This window comes from Thermobia domestica, chromosome 1, assembly GCF_964235325.1.
Source record: "Thermobia domestica chromosome 1, izTheDome1.hap1.1, whole genome shotgun sequence".
In the NCBI taxonomy this organism is placed as follows: domain Eukaryota; kingdom Metazoa; phylum Arthropoda; class Insecta; order Zygentoma; family Lepismatidae; genus Thermobia; species Thermobia domestica.
Window position 1 is genome coordinate 224,759,400 of NC_137454.1, and position 19,855 is coordinate 224,779,254.

At 34.8% G+C, this 19,855-nt stretch overlaps 1 protein-coding gene and 1 non-coding gene across 14 annotated transcripts in view; both read right to left on the reverse strand.

The window, feature by feature from the left end:
- The window catches only part of LOC145694314 (uncharacterized), a 671,298-nt gene that overhangs the window by 434,341 nt on the left and 217,102 nt on the right, over window positions 1-19,855 (reverse strand). The gene's annotated exons all lie outside the window — the stretch shown is intronic.
- LOC145668651 (U1 spliceosomal RNA) lies at window positions 261-424 on the reverse strand. The gene has a single exon (XR_014128058.1). It is a non-coding gene; the product is annotated as a U1 spliceosomal RNA (small nuclear RNA).

Consider the following 19,855-nt stretch of genomic DNA (forward strand, 5'->3'; position numbering starts at 1 on the left):
CTATAGAATTAATAATTTTGTTCCGATTTCCTCGCGGCACACCAGCGACCCATTCGCGGCACACCACTGTGCCGCGGCACACCGGTTGGGAAAGGCTGTTCTAGATGGAAAAAAAAAAGACGAAGGCATAAATTCTGTACTTAAATTTACAAAACTAGACGAAATGAAATTAGCTTTCCAAAAATCCAGACGAAAGAATTCTTTGAGAATCGAGAGGAGACAAAAGACTATTAATATGAAAATTTTAATTCTTTAATTTTCAGGGGCTGTGAAATTACACAGCCCCCACTGCCAAAAATTATATGCCCAGCTACCTACGTTAGAGGAAGTGCGGAGGTCAGTCCATCAAAGTGCAATGATTAGACTTCACACTCCGGAGGAACCGCCTTCGTGATCGCGGTAATCCTCGGCACATGGTAAGTATACTAACAATGCGATACATCTACAAATATGTATAACAACTTCAAATAAACGATACAGAGAATTAATAGTAATATATGTATCTTAAAAGCAATCTAAAATATTATAAAGTTTACGTAATGTAATTTTATGCACATGAAACTAATTTGCCTTTTGTCAACGCCCTAGAAAAATGTGTCCAAACCCCTGTTGGCAACTTTCCGTTAATTTAACATTATTTCGTATTGTGCCATCTATTAGGCTATTAGGCTAATACATTCTACCGGTCGAATAATCTACATAAATAAAAATGACAGTGACTATGTTTGTGATTTAATAACTCTTGAAGCACCCGACCGATCTCGATCAAATTTTTCACATAGAATTACGGTAGTTTCGGGCCTGGGATGGTTTTTATCATTTCACTTTGACGGTGCAACTTAGGGGAGGAAGAGGAGGGATGGATATATATATGATCCAAAATGACCGATATTAGTGTCGAATTCATAGTTTTCGGAGTCGCTGAGATGTGCAGTGATATTTCCGATGCCGTTCAAATCGAAATTCAGCCCCGCAACGTGGAAGAGGGCCGAGATATATATATATATAAATGATTGAAAATAACCGATATTAGTGCTGAATCCATATATTTCTTTGTCGTTGAGGTGACACTTCCGATGCCGTTTAAATCCAAATTCAGTACCCCAACTGGGGAAGGGGTATATATATATATATATATATATATATATATATATATATATATATATATATATATATATATATATATATATATATATATATATATATATATATATATAAATGATCGAAAATGACCGATATCAGACAGCGCTTCAGTAATAGTAAAAAGCGACTGACTAACGGAACATATTACTAAATTTTTTTTATTATTTTAACCCATCGAAGCGGGTATTTGACACTAGTATGAAACTTTGAATAATGGCGCATATATGGTTGAATGGCAATAATTAATTAAATAACTTTTGGACGAATTTCAATGCAACCTTCACTAACATGAACGCCCGTTTCGGGGCAACGTCTCATCTCACTTGGAACTCCAAAACGTTTTACTTAAAAAAAAAAAAAAAATACATGATAAAAATAGCTACAGTTTTAACGACGGTTTAAGGGCACATGTAGGATAGGTAGAAAGGAATTTGGCGTAAATAAATGTGGAAAACATTATTTTTAATATGTTGTTGAACATTCTAAGAAAGAATGAACGAAATCTCACATTTTTGGCGTTTGAATCATGAAAATTGATTCAAACATAACTCATGTAAATATTTCATTTCTTATGTTTGGATATAACTTTAAAATATACTCTTTCTTCGTATTTGCCAACAGAATAAAATTAAAAAAAAAAAAAAAAAGGCAAAGGTGAGTGTTGCACATGTACTGACATTCAATACAGTCCAAATACTGAAAACTAGAACATATATTACTAATTATAAATGCATAGGGCATGTAAAATGTAACTTCAACTATACATACTACGTGTTGTTGATCTATAGGTGACGTCGATGTTTGTCAACAGGAAACCGATTCTGATGCCAGCGATGCATACGTAAACCTACGATCAGTAAGGTGTATACATATTATTGTCTTATAATTTAGTAGATAATATTGCAATCAGAATTTGTTAATGTGAGAACCTGGTTGGTTGCTGGTAACTTAGAGACACACATAGCTGGTAAGTTTATCATCTTCCTAAACGTATTAAACGTATGCTTATTGTAGTAAATTGTTTTGCTTGTGTCTTCGTCGTAGAAGTTTTCGTTTGATTTTAGAAATAATTCCAACTGGTTTTGATATGATTATCTAATGAAACTTTAAATTGATGCTTTTAATAATAATGTGCTCTTCTGTTCAATTTTCTTTCATGTAATAATATAGTCTATAAAATACATTTGTTGTAATTTAAATATCTTTGTTTTCGTTTCCAGATTCGAAGAGATGGCATAAATTTCCAGGTTAATCTTGTCAATTGCACGTAATTAACAGAAACGTGATCAAATAAACATGAAACTGAATAGAATGAAAATAACACAAAGCATTGTAAACAAAGAAATCAGAAATGTAAACAAAATCTGGAATGTTCTAGTGAAAACTGGAGTATTACATCTTCCTTACTAGTGAGAGTAGTGACTCATATATATAACTCTATATTTGTATATATAATAAAATGTTTAATAACATTTTTTCAATAGCAGTTTGTGATAATCCGATATTTAACTGTTTATTTGTGTATTGAGTTAAAAGTTTGGAAAATAGCTTCTTCTGCGCCGTGGTATGTTTGGAGAAGGAGGCGATTTTCGTCGGTACCCTACTTCATAGAATTTATATAGAGATTAACGTATACAGAATCTGTGTATAGAAAGTACGTATCGTGCTCTTTCCCTCTAATCTTGTAAATAAAAATATAAGGGAAACATGTAGAGTTGTCTCTGAATTGAATAGTTAAAAGAAAACAAAATATTCTCTTGCACACGACGGTAACATACAATATTTGACTGTCAAGGAGAGAGAGAAAGAGGGAGGAGAAGTATTGGTGCTAGATGTTACACCGATAAAGTTTATTGTCCTGCCTCTGCGCTCTGCAGTGTTTTCCATAAAAGCGGCCCCAAGAACAAGATGTTCACCATGACCCAGCTTTGTCCATTCCGTCCACCTCCACACACAATTTATCTTCCATAATGTATTTCGCTCGAAGGACAATACCGTTGGATAGGTAGTATTCAAGGCTCTATGTTGAATTCGGCTATCTATCCAATTATTACAACGAAAGCATTACATATTTTATTTGTTCACGTATTCGACCAGTTAAGTAAACTAACTTTTCAGAGAAGCTCAGCTTAACTCTTGCTCATGAGTGGTGTAGTGGTTCAATATAGTGATTCCCATCTATAAAAAAAAGATTGCAAGATACATTATTTGTACAAGTGAACGTAATATTAGGCAGAATTTTACGTTGAAAATGTATATTTATTCATCAAAACTCAACTTGCCCTCATGCTTTTTCAATAATAATAATAATAATAATAATAATAATAATAATAATAATAATAATAATGAGCTATCTTGAAAGGAAAGTGAGCGCTCTCTAACCAAACTCGAGCAACATTTGACGACCGAAATTAACATCGAAGCTAGCTCAGGTTAAAAAAAAAAAAGAGTGCGACCTACGAAAACATTTTTCGTCGGTAAAGGGGCCAAGCTTGTATATATAATTTTAAAAAGACCGAGTTGAAATTTCTTGTTCAATGTTATACTGTGCTACTCGTTTGAAGGCACGCCATTTTCAGAAAAGTCATATCTCCTTTAATATATAGAAAACTCAGCTATGAAGTATGGTTGATAGAGCAAGTTAAATAAAGACGGGTGGTAGTCATATAACCCAAATCACGATTATTTTTTCGAGTTACGCCAATTCACCCCTTCAGTAACGATTTGATCCACACTCAGAGGTGTTTTCCGCAGTAAATTCCACACATTTTTTATACAATTTTGAAAATAACGATTAAAGAAAGAAGACAAATTTCAAAATTTGAAAAATAATCTATCTAAATAGAATTTAGCTTCGAATATTGTGCATTTCTACATTATATAACCAGTCATCCACTATACACGTATATTTTTAAAATGTAAGAAAGAAGAAGAAGAAGAAGAAAATAGAGCTACTAATTTAGTAAACGTTTCTCATTTAGTGCAGAGGTAAAAGTGAATATGAAAAGGAAGAGGTCACATGGCGTCACAGCGTCCCCCGTCCCTATCTTTGCCCATTGTAATTATTTTAGGAAGTGGGGGAGTCATATATATTTTTGGAAGTGGGGGAACGACGTCCATCCGCGTTCCCCTCTACTTTTACCCATGATTTAGTGTTGCTTGTGTCTAAATTTTACAACTCGCACTAAAATTTATCGAACGATGAACAAAATTCGAAAGAACCAGGTTCTTATGAAACACAATATATGTATTGCCTAATCGTTCTGCACGATGACAGGCAATTTCTAGTCCACTTACCTATAGTGTAATTAGTGCAGTTACAAAGCCAGTAGAAAAGGGTTAAGGTAGCCAGTTTGTTTCTCTGTGATTCACAAAAGTTTATGGAGAATTGGAGTGCAGGGATCAGAAATGTAACGCGTTCGATATTCAAAATCGATGTAAGTCTTTGTTGAATGAATGCAGTTCTGCTTTCCCGAGAAGCGGGATTTAGGGTGTCCCAGGAGGAAGGAGCAATATTTTGGTAATTGGTAGTATGGGTGATTCTAAGCAGAAAGGTTCATATGAACATTGGTCCTAATCTCAACGTTTTGAGAGCTACAGGTAGAGAACGATTTTTGACTTTTTGTTGCATATTGTTCACCCTGTAATTATTCTACAGAGATGAGACAAAGCGGATTTGAAAGGTGGTGGAATGGCCTTTCCAACGGTATGCAACATATGGCAGGGTGTATTTGGAAGGGAAGCTATTGCTAGAAGTTTAGGAAAGCTAATGTTATTTAAAGAAATCGGATGGCAGCTATGATTTCTAAATATCCTTCAATAACTTCTCTTCCAGACACCACTGCCACATATTGCATACCGTTGGAAATACCACTCTATAACCTTTCAAATCCGCTATCCCACCTCTGTAGAATAAATACAGGGTGAGCAATATGCAACATAAAGTCAATAATGTTTCACAACCTGTACTACTTAAACCGTTGAGATTAGGACCCATGTTCACATTAACCTTTTTTTTTTTTTTTTTGCTTAGAATCACCCATACTACCATTTTCTGAAGTATTGTCCTTCCTCGTGGAACACCCTTATATATATATATATATATATATATATATATATATATATATATATATATATATATATATATATATATATATATAGGAGTTAAGTGTCGGAAGCTCACGGGCAATTTTCGGTATTTTTTTCACGAATTTTATAAAGATAAGTAAATAAGTTAAGAAGTGCCCAAAACTTGCAAAAAAATTACCACAGCCATTTATCATAAGATTGAGGAATCTAAAAGGGTTAATAATATGGGACGTGCACCTACAGTTTAAAGTAAAACCCGAACCAATCTTCCATTGGGAATCGAAACCAAGACCCCCATGCATTAAAGGTGCACGCGCGCTAGCCACTATTTCAGCGGAGAGAATTGGAAACAAAAAGAATCTATATTCTCTTGAATTCATGTAACGCATATAACATAATATGCAGAGACTCTATTACTGATTTTTTCTTCAGAAAATTCAAATCGAAGTACAAAAAAAAAAAATCATTTGAGCAAGAAAAAAAAAGCGTTGCAAGGGTACCGTACAACGTTTCACCATTTCTAAATTCTCTCGAAAAAACAATCGTTGTGATAAAAACCATGCAAGTATATACAATTTACTGATGTATTTATCTCACTTCGGCTTTGTAAAAATACAAATTGCTCAATAACGCTGCAACATGTGATTGATTGTGTTCTATTGCACTTGGGTCCCTACGAGTTTAGTAAAGATTTATGCATATATGCAATTTGTTTATGTATACGCCCTATGCAACAATGCTTTTGTTCTTCCCAGGTAAAGAACAGGAAGTAAAAAAGAGAAAAAGTTTGCAACCCATTTGGAATTCATCCCACACCCATATTTTTTTTTTTTTTTTTAAGTTTTCTTTGTCGCTCGCGAAAATGTAAAACGGACGCAATACTACTCTATATTTTCCAGAAAGCTAAGTGTTCCCAAAATATGATTAGTATGCACATCCAAATACACATAAAGAAAGGTAAAATAATATGTTCCATTATTTTAATGACATCACTTTCCATTTTCATTTTTCTTTTTTTCTCTTATTTCTTTCTTTCTTTTCTTTTGTTTCTACCTATAATCCATTAAAATCACATGGAAAAAGCTTTTATGAATAATTAAAACAGGTTTCGCAAAATTTTGTCTGTCCATATTATGCTAGGGCAGACAATTGTAAGGATACAATATTACGGTCCTTTACCCGGAAACTTACACACTTTCACAGAATAGTTTCTTAGTAGTGGTACAGTTTTGTTAGTAGGTACACAATTATACTCTTCCTTCCCTCCTTTCTTTCTTTCTTTTCTTTTCTTTTCTTTCTTTCTTTCTTTTTTTCCTTTTTTGTTTGTTTCTCGATCTCTCTTTCTAATATGCTTCAAATGACTGCTTGTATTTCATACATCAATGTTGCAATTTTATATGTATGTATGTTCCAGCATAACTCTGGAACGCCTGGAACAAATTCAACCGAACTTAGTACTTGGAAAAGAACACTGTTTGGAGTAATATCCCCTAGCACATCTAGGGGGTACGGGAAGGGGGTGTTAAGTAAAAAATAATTGAAAACGACCTATATTTGTGTCGAATCAATAATTTTCGGGATCGTTAAGTTAATTGATGATAATGACAATCCCGATGTCGTTAAAGTCCAAATTCAGTCCCCACCGGCATTAATGGTGAGAAAGGTTGAGAAATAAATTGTCTAAGATGGCTGAGGAAAATGCTGTGAAGTAAGACATCCCTAAATCTACGAGGGGTGGAGATAGAAAGAGATGACATGTAACAATAATAGAAAACGAGAAAAAAAAATCAAATCTAAAATGACCTTGCTGATCCTCCAGGAATGAAACGGTGGATCACTGGCAGATGATTCACCTTTCCTGCGAAGGTTCTGTAGTTCGATCCCAGACCACGTGAGTCTGTGATAGACAGGATCGTCTGTGTGCGTTTCTCAGGAGATTATCCTGTTTCTGCACACATTCTCATTTCACCATTTTTTTCATATTAACCATCAGTCTCCTTTAGCCTCAAGCACATAAATATTGGAAGTTAACTTCTACGAATGTCATTAGCAGTAGCGTACGCAGGAATTTATTTCGGGGAGTCCAAACTCAAAATGAGGGCATTTTATATTAAAATTCTTAAAATTGTCCCTAAAATTAGGCTAAATTTACACAAAAGTCGAAATTTCCGGGGGATCTGGATCCCGAGGACCCTTCCCCCTGCGTATGACCCTGGCCATTAGCGTATAATGAAGAAATCGAAAAGATAAGTGTTATACACTGATCGATTAATCTTATTGACCTAACAAAATGTCGGTGAGTGTAAATCCTTATGTGCAGTTTTCGAGAAAAGCGATTTTTTTTATATAAATCTGAAAAATGAAGTACAAAACCTACGCTACCTATTAAGATAAAACTGATCCCGAGGTGCACCCTCACCGAACTTTTAATTATGACTGGAACAAAACGCCACTACACAAGTTAATGAGATATAGTACAAATTATGATTAATTATTAAATTTGCATTTCTATTTAACCATCATATTGTTCAAATGTCAGACAAATTATTGATACATGGCACTGAAGTAAACAAAGTGATAAGTTTGAGGATAAATTCTCTTGTGTACTTTTCAAGAAAATCGAGGAAAATGAATGTTTGTGGCGCTAAAATGGTATATCGTTTATTGCCAATAATAATTGAGAGTTTTTATTCTGACGGAACAGATAATTTATTTATGTGCTGCTGTACCGGTATATGTAAAATAAAATACACTGATAACAGTTGTATACGTAAAATAAAATATACTGATAAAAGCTGTATATGTAAAATAAAATACACTAATAAAAACTGTATATATAAAATAAAATGAAATACACTAATAAAAACTGTATCTGTAAAATAAAATACACTGATAAGTAGGCAGATTGCTGTGTTTTTGCCTTACTGTACATGCTGCAGTAAGACCATATACTGTACATATACTATTAACAGTGATCCGCTTCCCCTAATACCGTCACATTACTACTTGCCATGGAAATGCGGAGCTTTACCTCCAAACCATCCGTAGAACACATTGACCTGTTCCGAATAAGGACGTACCCTTTGTCAGGGGTCATGTCCCTCCAGGGCTTGGGATCAACTCCCCAAATTTATCATTCTTCCCCTAAAATTTACCATCTTCCTCCCTAAAGCAACTACTCTGCCTCCCCAATTTATGATTTTCCCCCTAAATTTACCATTCTCAAATTTGATTGTACCATTTTGAATGAAAAAATATATCCTTCCCCCACACAACCTTCGCCATAAAACTCGCCTGTAGGCACCTGTATCTTGTATATTGTTCTAAGACTCGATGGAATTTTCACATGAACACATTGTAGAACCGGAAAATAAATGTCTTGGTTAAAGCGAAAGTCTCGAAGTCTATATTATAAATTAATACTTGTTAACACATGTATAATTATTTTTGGGCACAATTAACTAGTTTTTTTTTTTTTTTTTTTTTTTTTTTTACAAGTCATGAGTGCGATCATTTTACGGATAGAAATTACGTACGTTATTAATTATACATACTCCACATACTCTAAATTTTAGACTAGAGGAGTGAAGAAATGAAATTCTAAACGAAAGGTTGGAACTTCGCAAACCTTTCTTTGTGTCAAAGTTCATTTGTCAATTTATATTTTTCATCATATGCCACTATAAAGGAAATAATAATTTAGCTTTCCAGTCAAGGAAGCAAGTAGCAGTGTCAAGAGTACATCACATGATAGATTTTGGTTGATATTTGATTTGATATTTGCTCTCAATTAATATTGAAACCGAAAGTGTTAATATATTTCTACTACTTCCGGTTTTAGTACAAAACAAATAGAAGGGAGATGATTAACGCTTTTTCTCTATTAGTGATCAACATCAAAACGAGAACTGATTGATTTATGCTACTTACGGTTTGAAAAGAGGTTTAAGAGAGAAGATGGTATCTATTGTTAGAACGCTAAGTAGATTCAAAAAATCACTTCTTGCTATCTCTTATCGTGTTTGCTCTATATAGATTAATATTGAAACCGGAAGTTATAGTGGATTTCAATCATTACTGACAATCATCACGAGGCAATCTGTCTGATAGTCGACTGATCTCTTGATTTCAGCCTTTTTAGATTTTCCCGTCTTTTAACTCATCTCAGATCCTCAAGATATTGTCAGCACGACTTCATTTTAAATGTTAAATATTAACTCGGTTAAAGTTGAAGATGAAATATACTCTAGACACGTATAATTAATTGCAAGAAACCGCTTGTCGTTATCTATTCCGTTTTTGCTCTAAAGTGATCGATATTAAAAACCGGAAATGATTGATATCTACAACTTCCGGTTTGAATATTCTTCCATCAACTAACTCGATTCCTAAATTTTGATCTTCTACATCTTGGACAAAGTGATAATATAAAGTAGCTCTTGAGAATTTTGTCTTCCGGATGGACGGACACACAGACATACATTTTTTTGTCACCAGATGGACGGACGGACATGCGGACAGACACTTTTTGTCACTCGGATGGGCACACGGACAGAAACTGTCACCTGGAAAGGCGGATGGACACAACGAGAGACACTTTTGTCACTCGGATGGACGGACGGACATGCGGACAGACACTTTTTGTTACCCGGATGGACGGACGGACACAAGCAGAGACACTTTTTGTCACCCGGATGGACGTACGGACACAAGCATAGACACTTTTTGTCACCCGGATGGACGGACGGACACAAACAGAGATACTTTTGTCACCCGGATGGACAGACGGACGGACAGACACTTTTTGTAATCAGGTGGACGGACGGACATGTAGAAAGACACTTTTTGTCACTCGGATGGGCGGATGGGCACACGAACAGAAACTGTCAACCGGAAGGACGAACAGAAACTACGAGAGACACTTTTGTCACCCGGATGGACGGACGGACAGACACTTTTCGTAACCAGGTGGATAGACGGACATGTAGACAGACACTTTTTATCACTCGGATGGGTGGATGGGCACACGGACAGAAACTGTCAACCGGAAGGACGGACACATGTACAGACAGGGTGAATATATGTATAAAGGAGTTTTAGCTAGTAAACGAAAATAATAGTATTTCACTATAACATAGAGTGGAAACGGAGTGCCTATTATCTTGCCTCCGAAAGCCTGGCTTTGGCGCTACTGGTACTATCCACATTTATCAAACTTCCCTGTTCTTTCATAATACTCTTGTAATTTTTGCGGAACTAATGTTTAATGTATGATTCATTTCATCTCCAAGCTTAAACTAGAGCTCGACGCAGCTGTGTTCCCCTGCGCTGCGACACATAAATCGAGAGACCTACGTTCTATTCTCGATCGAATTCTTTCTGGAATTCTATCACGCTTTGACGATCTGGGAGTTCATTCAGTGTGCTGTCAAAGGCATTCCCGAAGGCAATTTGAAAAAGAAACATCTTTTCGTAACTTATGTGAAATCTTTAAAATTGGGACGGGAAGAAGGGCTTTCAATTTCAGCTTCACCATATAAAATCATTTCTTTCTAGATTCCACAGGTACAAATTCGATGGTTCAATATATTTTCCTTTTTACTTGGAAGACTACGTATAAATATAATGAAATGAAATCTTCAACTTTACGTCCCACGTTTGTGCCTTTTAGGCTAAAGGAGTTAAGTTGAGTTTTAGTTTAGCGTCCCTTTCAGCAGCGAGGCTATATGAGACGTGGACCTACTGATTAACGTGGAATCCGAACCACATGAGCTCCCGCCGGGAATCGAACCCGGGTCTCCCACGCCAAAGGCGCGTATGCTAACCGCTTAGCCACGGAGGAGCTCCTTTAGGCTAAAGGAGACGGGTGTTTAATGAAGATAAATAATAATGAAATAATGGTAAATATTCATGTGAGAAGAAAAAGAAGAATCTTTAGAAAACCAACTGATACGCTGGTGGTCACCAGACACTCGTGTGGCCGGGATCCAGCGATTGTTGGCATATGAAGATCTTTAGATGGACGTTGAGATTAATATCCATTCATTCTGTTGCTTGTATGTTAGTTATTTAAAATGTAATCCAATAATTCAATTCAGTATCTATTGACAACATGAAGCTGCATCAGTTCCTGAAGGAGCAGGACGCTCATACTTTTAGGGATTATTCGTTGAGTATGTACGAACTTACAAAGGGGGTAACAAAGCGAAAGGTAATAGAACACAGAAGGAACGCAAATCAGGGGGTTCTCATGTGTACTATTACCACAGTGTAAAATATGAATTTGTTACTAACGTTCAAATACTTAAAAATCACTATTCTTTTTTCCGTATGATACCTAAGCACCTTTGAATAATACAAAATAGAATGAAATTAATAAAAAGTTCGCTAGATGACAAGCTTTAATGGTTTAAAAATTGATCATGAAATGTACGATTCACACTTGTTTTCCTTAACGACAAGTTTTCCCTTTGTTATTAACAAAAACTTATTGTTAAGCTCAGCTTATCCTACCTTTATTTAAGCTTTGCTACGGTATAGCAGAACTTCAATTAGTATGGTTTTCACTGAGAACAACCTTGAGAATAGGCAATATATACTGTCCTACCTAAGTCACTTTGTAAATAAATTAATAATTTCATGTTTAAAACTTTATGTTTAAAGCACTGGTTTCTGATCCGTTATGACTTGGCACCCAGTGGGATATTAGTAATTACTGGTAGGATATGTTTGATATGGCCACCTTAATAGTACAATAAGAACCGAGGCTTGCTAAGATTTTGCAGAAAATAAGTATATATATATATATATATATATATATATATATATATATATATATATATATATATATATATTCAGAATACACAGTAAGGAGACGAACAGGCAAGATAAGCTAGCCCACCCCAAGGTGACCAGACGTCCCGTTTTAGCCGGGACAGCCTTATTTTCAACTGTTGTCCCGATTTTTTCTGATTCTCAAACGGGACGCCTAAATATCCCGTTTTTAAGCAAAAATGACCCAGGTGTCCCGTAACTATTATTCAAAATATAAATGCTCAATGCAAATTCTACACTCTTCCGTACCAACACTCATTGGGAAGGTTCAGCTATGTCTGGAGCCTCTGAATGTTCAAATGGGAATTGAGTGTTTTGTGCTTTGAGTAGTACTTAAGTTAGAAACGCTGTGTTATCATTTTTACTTGCGTATTTTGTAAATTAAAAACACTGCTCAGTCCCTAAATGCAATGTGGAATGCCCCCCTCCCCGTCGCCGATTCGTATGCGTCCCGTTTTTGAAAGTAAAAGTTCTGGTCACCTTGGCCTACCCCGGTTATTACTCAAGGATGAAAACTGTTAAGATAGTTACAACATTGAAGTTGCGCTTGAATGAAGAAGAAACCAATAGTGTGAAGATTGGATGAGGAGTCAGACAAGGATGTAGTATGTCGTCCCAATTATTCAACATTTACAGTGAATGTTTAATGAAGGAAGCATTAATAGAAATTGGAGATTTCAAGATTGGAGGACAGATCATTAACAAGATCAGGTTTGCAGATGATACGGTTATTATAGCTAGAACCAGGGGTAAAAGTAAAGGGAACGCGGGGGTACGTCGTCCCCTCACCTCCAGAAAATATCTGGGCGTCTCCCGCTTTCTAAAAAAAATTACAATGGGCAAAGATAGGCACGGGGGACGGCTTGATGTCATGCGTTTCCCTACCTTTTCAGATCCACTTTTATCCCTGGCTAGAACCGAAGAAACCTTACAGGAGACGATTGACAAAATAGTTGACACTTGAAAACTGTAGACAATATAAAATCCGTGCTAAGTGACAAAACGAAAATATTGAGTAAACAGCCTAGATGTTACTTCAGAACTGATGGGACATACAGGCACGCGCATCCTTTTGGGGATTATTTGAACTACTTCCATAGTGAATACTAGATAGCCAGTTTTTCACTGAGTAGTGTTAGGCACATAGGCCATATTTTTTCGAACTTTTCCATTTTAGGCACTTAGCACGGATTTTATATTCAGTCTACAACTATGGAATGGAAATCAAAGTCGAAAAAACGAAAGTCGTGAGAATATCCTTATGAATCAAAGTAGAACAAGGAGAATTTGAAGAGGTCGATTATTTGAAGTATCTGGGAAACATTTTGACGAGAGACGCTTACTGCACCAGAGAGATCAGGTCAAGAATTGCCATAGCCAAAGAAGCATTCAACGAGAAATGATCACTCTTAATTAGCAGGATTAATATTGGAGTAAGGAAGAAATTGGTCAAGTGCTATATATGGAACATTGGACTGTATGGTCCAGAGACTTGGCCATTACGAAAGTTAAAGAAATATTCAGAGAGCTTCCAAACGGGGTGTTCGAGGAAGATGGAGAAGATAAAACGGACAGAGAGACTAACAAACAAAGATGTTTTAAAAAGGGATAGAAGAGAAGAGGACGCTTCTAGACAGCATCCTTCGTACGGAGGCCAATTGGATTAGACTAATCTTGCGAAAAAAAAAAAAACTGTTCTTCGTACCGCCATAGAAGGGAAGATTGAAGGAAAGCGGCAAATAAGAAGAAGAACACGATGCTTTGAAAAATAGGAGAAAATATTGGGAGTTAAAAGAGGAAGGTGAAGATCGAGAAACGTGGAAGAAACATTTCTAGTCCCAAACCTAATTAAAAAAAAAAAAAAGTACCAGGACCTGCCAAAACGCAAAATACTTAATAGCAATAGTAAATAACACAACATTGATGTGATAATTTCATTGCATTCTGTAGATGTGACAGGAGTATCACCCAAGTTTCTTTGATATTACATGCTTAAAGACTCGTTTGAGACACTTGCTATTCGCCCACAATACTATTATAGTAACATTATACACTGTAGCTAACGACGCTATTCTGTTTGTTAATGGAGGAAAGTTATTGAAAGTAGTTTTTTCTATCAGTAATTGTCCTTGAAATTTATGATTTATTCTTAATTAAGTAATATTTAGATCCTTTATTATTTCCCATTTTCAGTTGTAGTTTTAGATACTATAGCCTACTTCATTTAGTTTATATTAAGTATTATGTGACGTCATTATTCTTCTTCCTTTATTTACACAAAAAAATCTACAATTTTCTGGAAGTCTCTGTTTGGAGCCATTCGGCATCATCACACTGATCACCAATAAAATTATTCTTTATTGCACGCTTTAAAAATGAATATATTTTTAAATAATTAAGATGAGAGAATCGGGTCTATTTGTTTCAATAACCTTACTTTATCTAATATGTTATGGTTAATGATGATCGCTAAGAGTTACTATTTGTTTTATCGTTATTGGTTAATGTTATTATTATGGGATTACTAATGGTACTAATTGTCTCAAGTTGCGAGAAATGGGAATCAATCTAGTTACGTTTCTTTCTCGGTATAGCTACCTTTTAGTAAATTTGAATAGTATTGTACGCATATACAAACAAAAGAAAGTTCCAAGAACAGCGATAGCTAACATTACATTAAAAAAAAGATTGTTTCTGTTTGACATAAGATTTTCTTGAGGTGATGCGCAATACTCCATCCCCCTTTATCATCCGAACTTGCTTATCGTAGAGAAAATAAGTTATGATAATTTTGATTGTCTGAATGTCCGCAATTCGTATTTTAAATCTCTATATACGATAAATAACGTATAGAATTATTGGGCTCCATTTTAAATAACGAACTGTGAACAACAGAACGAATGGACGTTGAAGCTGCTGCAATTAATTCTGAAATGAAATTAAATAGAATCTTTACATTTTACATCCCACGATTATCCCTTAGGCCAGAGGTTCTCAACCTAATTCCTATCACGACCCTATTTTATCACATCCTCTTGCCAGTGATCCCCTTATAATTCCTTATTTGTAATAAGCTTGTATTGGATTTTTAATATACCTACTGCGGAGATCTCACGATGATATCTATCTGGTTCCGTTTCATTTGTATTTTTCTGGTATTTCACTATGCAGTTCTTATTAGTTTCATGTCGTACCTCTTTCATTTAAATTGATTTTTAAACAACTTTGTACCTGTTGAAAATGTTTAGTAGACCCATTTTTTGTTGTTCTTAACAGTATGTATACAAAATAAAAATATGCCTATCAGAACAAAATTCAAAATAATATTTAAAAATATTTTCCGATATTAGATTCTAATTATATTTCTCTCTTCCGCTTATCTTCGCGACCCATACTTTGAGAAACCCTGCCCTAGGCTATAGGCTAAAGGAGACGGATGTTTGATGAAAATGAGTATGAAAGAATTATGGATTAAAAGTGTGGGAGGTAATGGGAGAACTCCGACAAAACCTACTGACATTAATGTTGTCCGCCACAAACTCATATGGTCTGAGATCGAACCAAGGAATTCTTGCATCAGATGCGAGTGCTCTATCATCTGAACCATCGTCCCTTCCTCCACCACCTTGCGAATGATTCTGAGCATTGTAATAAATTTCTACTACAGAATGTTCAACAAATCTATTGAAAATGAATTAAGACTTAGGCAATTGGCAAAAGTCGTCGATTTTTACTTAACGTTATGAAGTGATCCTGACACACTTGCGTATTGGACAATCTGATCTCATACATTCCTATTTAGTGCGTGACGCCAACCGTCAGTATTTTGAAAAATGCTTTGTACAGCTAAATATTCGGCACATTCTTTCCAAAATACTCTGATTTCAGAAAACTCTCAGGACTTATTAATAATATTTGTAGGATTTTTGGAGATAACACTGTATTTAGTGGCCATTTTCTTGCTTTTTCTCGTGATATTGAATTAGTTAACGTTCTCTATAAAGATTTTCTATTTAGCTTTTACCTATTTTGTTTTAGTATTGTTAGTACTTTAGGAGTTATTTGTTCTAATTCGTTGCTTGTTATTTTAGGTTTTTATGTCGTTTATTATTATTATTATTATTATTATTATTATTATCGTCTCGCCATTGTTTCACTTCGGGACTTTAGCATATTATGTGCATTACAGACGGCAAACCGAAACTAAAATAAAATAATTCTTTAATAGGTATGGTGTTCCTTTAAAAAAAGAAAAAATCCAGCGTGGAAATTACTTTACTTGAGTGAACGAATACCTTGAAGGCACATGTTCCAGTGAATAATATGGTTGAACGTTCGGGAATGTTTGTTATTTATATTATACAATGGAAATGTTAATATGTAATCGGTCGGTGCGTACGTATGCTTTTGCAAACGACAGAGAACGAGAGAGGGCCCAGGGTCAGGCAGGCTATGAGTAGGAATTTGAAGGCCACAACAGGAATCAAAAGACATAGAAGGGTGCGGTGGGTGGGGAGGATAGAATCTCCCAAGAATTTTCTTCAGGTAACAACTACAACATCATCCGATGGCCTTGGGGCCATTTACTTTTACAGCAAAAAAGTGTGTGTGTGTCTCCTGTGGGCGATCAAAACTTTCAGAATATGGGTAAGGATAGTTTATATATAATGGTATAGAATATGGGTAAATGTGTGCTCATAAAATTGATTATTACATTATGAATTTATGGATACTTGATACGTGATTTCGTGAGGCCCTCGAGTTTAGCATATTACCATTGACAGCAGGCATTCAGTGTTATAGATGTCCAAACTAAGGAGCCCAAAGCTCATGAGATCGGAATTCAATCAAGCACAAGCTTAATAATTGATTGCAACCCTCACTGAAACTAACTAGCGAGCCTGGGCTCAAGTAAGTGCAAGTGCTATTGCGAGTAGCGAATCTAAGCCCGATTAAAAATTAACATTCCTCTTTAGTACCATTTGAATTATCATATTTTATATACAGTACAATGGGTCAGAAAAATGACATCGTAAACTTATGCAACAACCACATATTATCAGTTGAACGTGTACCAACTGGCGAGCCAGAATCTATCATATTTTGTTATTATTATTGATATTATTGATATTATTGATATTATTGATATGTCCCGTGCAACAGTCGAACATTAGATGGTGTATTGAAACGAGGAAGCCCTTTTAAACTGAGTTATAAGAAATTCATTAAGGGGATAGTTCTGCTCTAAAATTTTGGTAATATCTATTTATTTCCTTAAAGAAATAAATCAACAAATTTCACTTGAGTAATCAAATAAGTGTACCGGTACTGATTTTGACACTATACATGTTTCAATTGTCGATTTTCTAAAAAATAACGCATGCCAGGATCGAGCAACATACCTCCACCGACATTTAAAGTTAGCAATTAAAAAAAAAAAATACCTTGGCACATTTCAAAGCATAACATGCTCTGTTTCAGAAAACACTCCAAACAATCAAACACTCTACACCTTATACACACTAGAATACAAGTAATAATCCTTAGTTGGGGATATGGTTTCCTTCATTGGTTTCTATTCAGTCTTTTGCCAACAAACACTGAGGCTATATTTAGGACGAGAACTACAGATGAAAGTGGAGTCTCTGAACCACTATAGTGCATTCGAGGTTCTCCCATCGGCAATCGAACTCGGCTCCATGGGTAGACCTCGTATCTTTGGTGCATGATGAGGCCCGAGAATCTATCCCCGAGCGGAGAACATAAAACGCATTAGAATTATTGAGATTCCACTTTAAGCGGAGTTTTGAATACTTTAATCGTTGTTGTTTTTCAGCTTATTGCTCTGTATGGGGAATCATTTTCCGTCTTTTTCTTCTTTCTTTGAAATGAACGGAATTTTTAAAAAATAGTTTGACTTTACTGATTTATTAGTCAAATCTACTTAAATATCCCTTTAAATTAAAATTAAATATGGAAATTTTAATGTGAAAATTAAATTTGTTACATAGTCTATAATTTTAAAATTTAATAATTACATTTAAATTAGGTAATATTATATTTACACACACACACATACACACATACATACATATATATATATATATATATATATATATATATATATATATATATATATATATATATATATAAGCAAGAGTTTGTTTATCTCACAACCTAATTGAATTTAAGAGCGCATAAAATACGTATTTGTGTCTACTAAACTTCCTACTTTGTTGTAAGATATATTCATGTTTTCTATATGTATACATCCCATTTTTGTAAGAGGCTTTCTTCTGCCTTATAAGTTAAAAGCTTTACAACCTCAAAGTTTCAGAGGCTGAATTCTCATAACAGCAGCCTGCGTTGTCAATTTATCGAGTCAACTAAGACAGGTAATGGCAAAATCTTCTCCTTCTTCTTTAATATTTTCCCGAACAAGATTAGATTTCCTCTTGAATGAAAAAGAAAAGAAAAGTAAAACGAGAAAGTACTGTTCTGAAATTCATTACTTCCTTTACATTAAACGAGGAAGCTGAACATATTTTGTTTTAAATCAAAGGTTAGGTAATATAGACAGAACGTATCCTACGCGAAACATTCATAAATTAAACAACGAACTTCCCGAAAATGAGTGTGTATTCTTTTAATATCAGATTATGGTTAGGGGTGTGCGATATAGACCCTATGGGTTTGGTTATTGAAAATTGATATCGGGGAAGTATCAAAATATGATCGATATATCGATATATCAAAACATATCGAAATATTGAAAATAGATATACTGAAATATCAAAACATACCGAAATATTGAAAATCGATATATCGAAATATCAAAACATACCGAAATATTGAAAATCGATATATCGAAATATCAAAACATTTTGAAAATATTTATATATTGATTAACAAAATTTTTCGATAGTGATAATTAGAAATTTCAAAAATATTCGACCGATCGATATATCGCACAGCTCTAGTTATTGTAGACTTTATGCCAGACAAACATTGATGGCAAAACTAGTGCGATCGTGGTAATTCCTTTCTCTCGTGTTTTATCTTCATCAAGTATTTGATCATCTTTATTTTGTTTTCTTCATTTCTCTGTTAAAATTTGCAAGACATTTTAAATAAAAATTGTATTTACTTTCAATATTTTGTGTGAAAAGGGATTTTCTTTCTTCAGCTGTGCACCAAAGGATTAAATCTTTCTCTTGAGCAGCAGTTCTCGAGAATCAAGGCAGAGTATTTGTCAGAAAGGAAATTAGTCATTGACTCTTAAAAGAAATGTTGTTACTTTACTTATTCGAATAAAAGAGCCTCTTTTTTTCTTTCTTTCAAAATGTAACATCTAAAATTCTTGAAGGCTACTTATAATCGCATGGTACATTTTGGGACAAAACTAGAAATACAGTACAGGCGGATTCTGAAATGAAATGAAATCTTTAAGTTTTACGTCCCACGATTATGCCGGCCAGGCTAAAGGAGACGGTAATGATGAGAAATGATTGAAATTGTGGAATAAAGAAAATGAGAGGAAATGGGAGAACCCCGAGATAACCCACGCACACGGTGTTTGTCCACCACAAAGTTCACTTGGAGCGAGCTAGAATCGAACCAAGGACCCCATGCACAAGAGATAAACGCTATACCACTAAGCCGCCGTGGTCCTTAGGCAGATTCTGTTAAATTGCTCTATTTTAAGGTTATTTTATTGCTTCTGTTTTCCAGATTAATTCATTTATTTTTATAAAGATTAATTAAATAACGGTTTCTCTAGAATGGACCC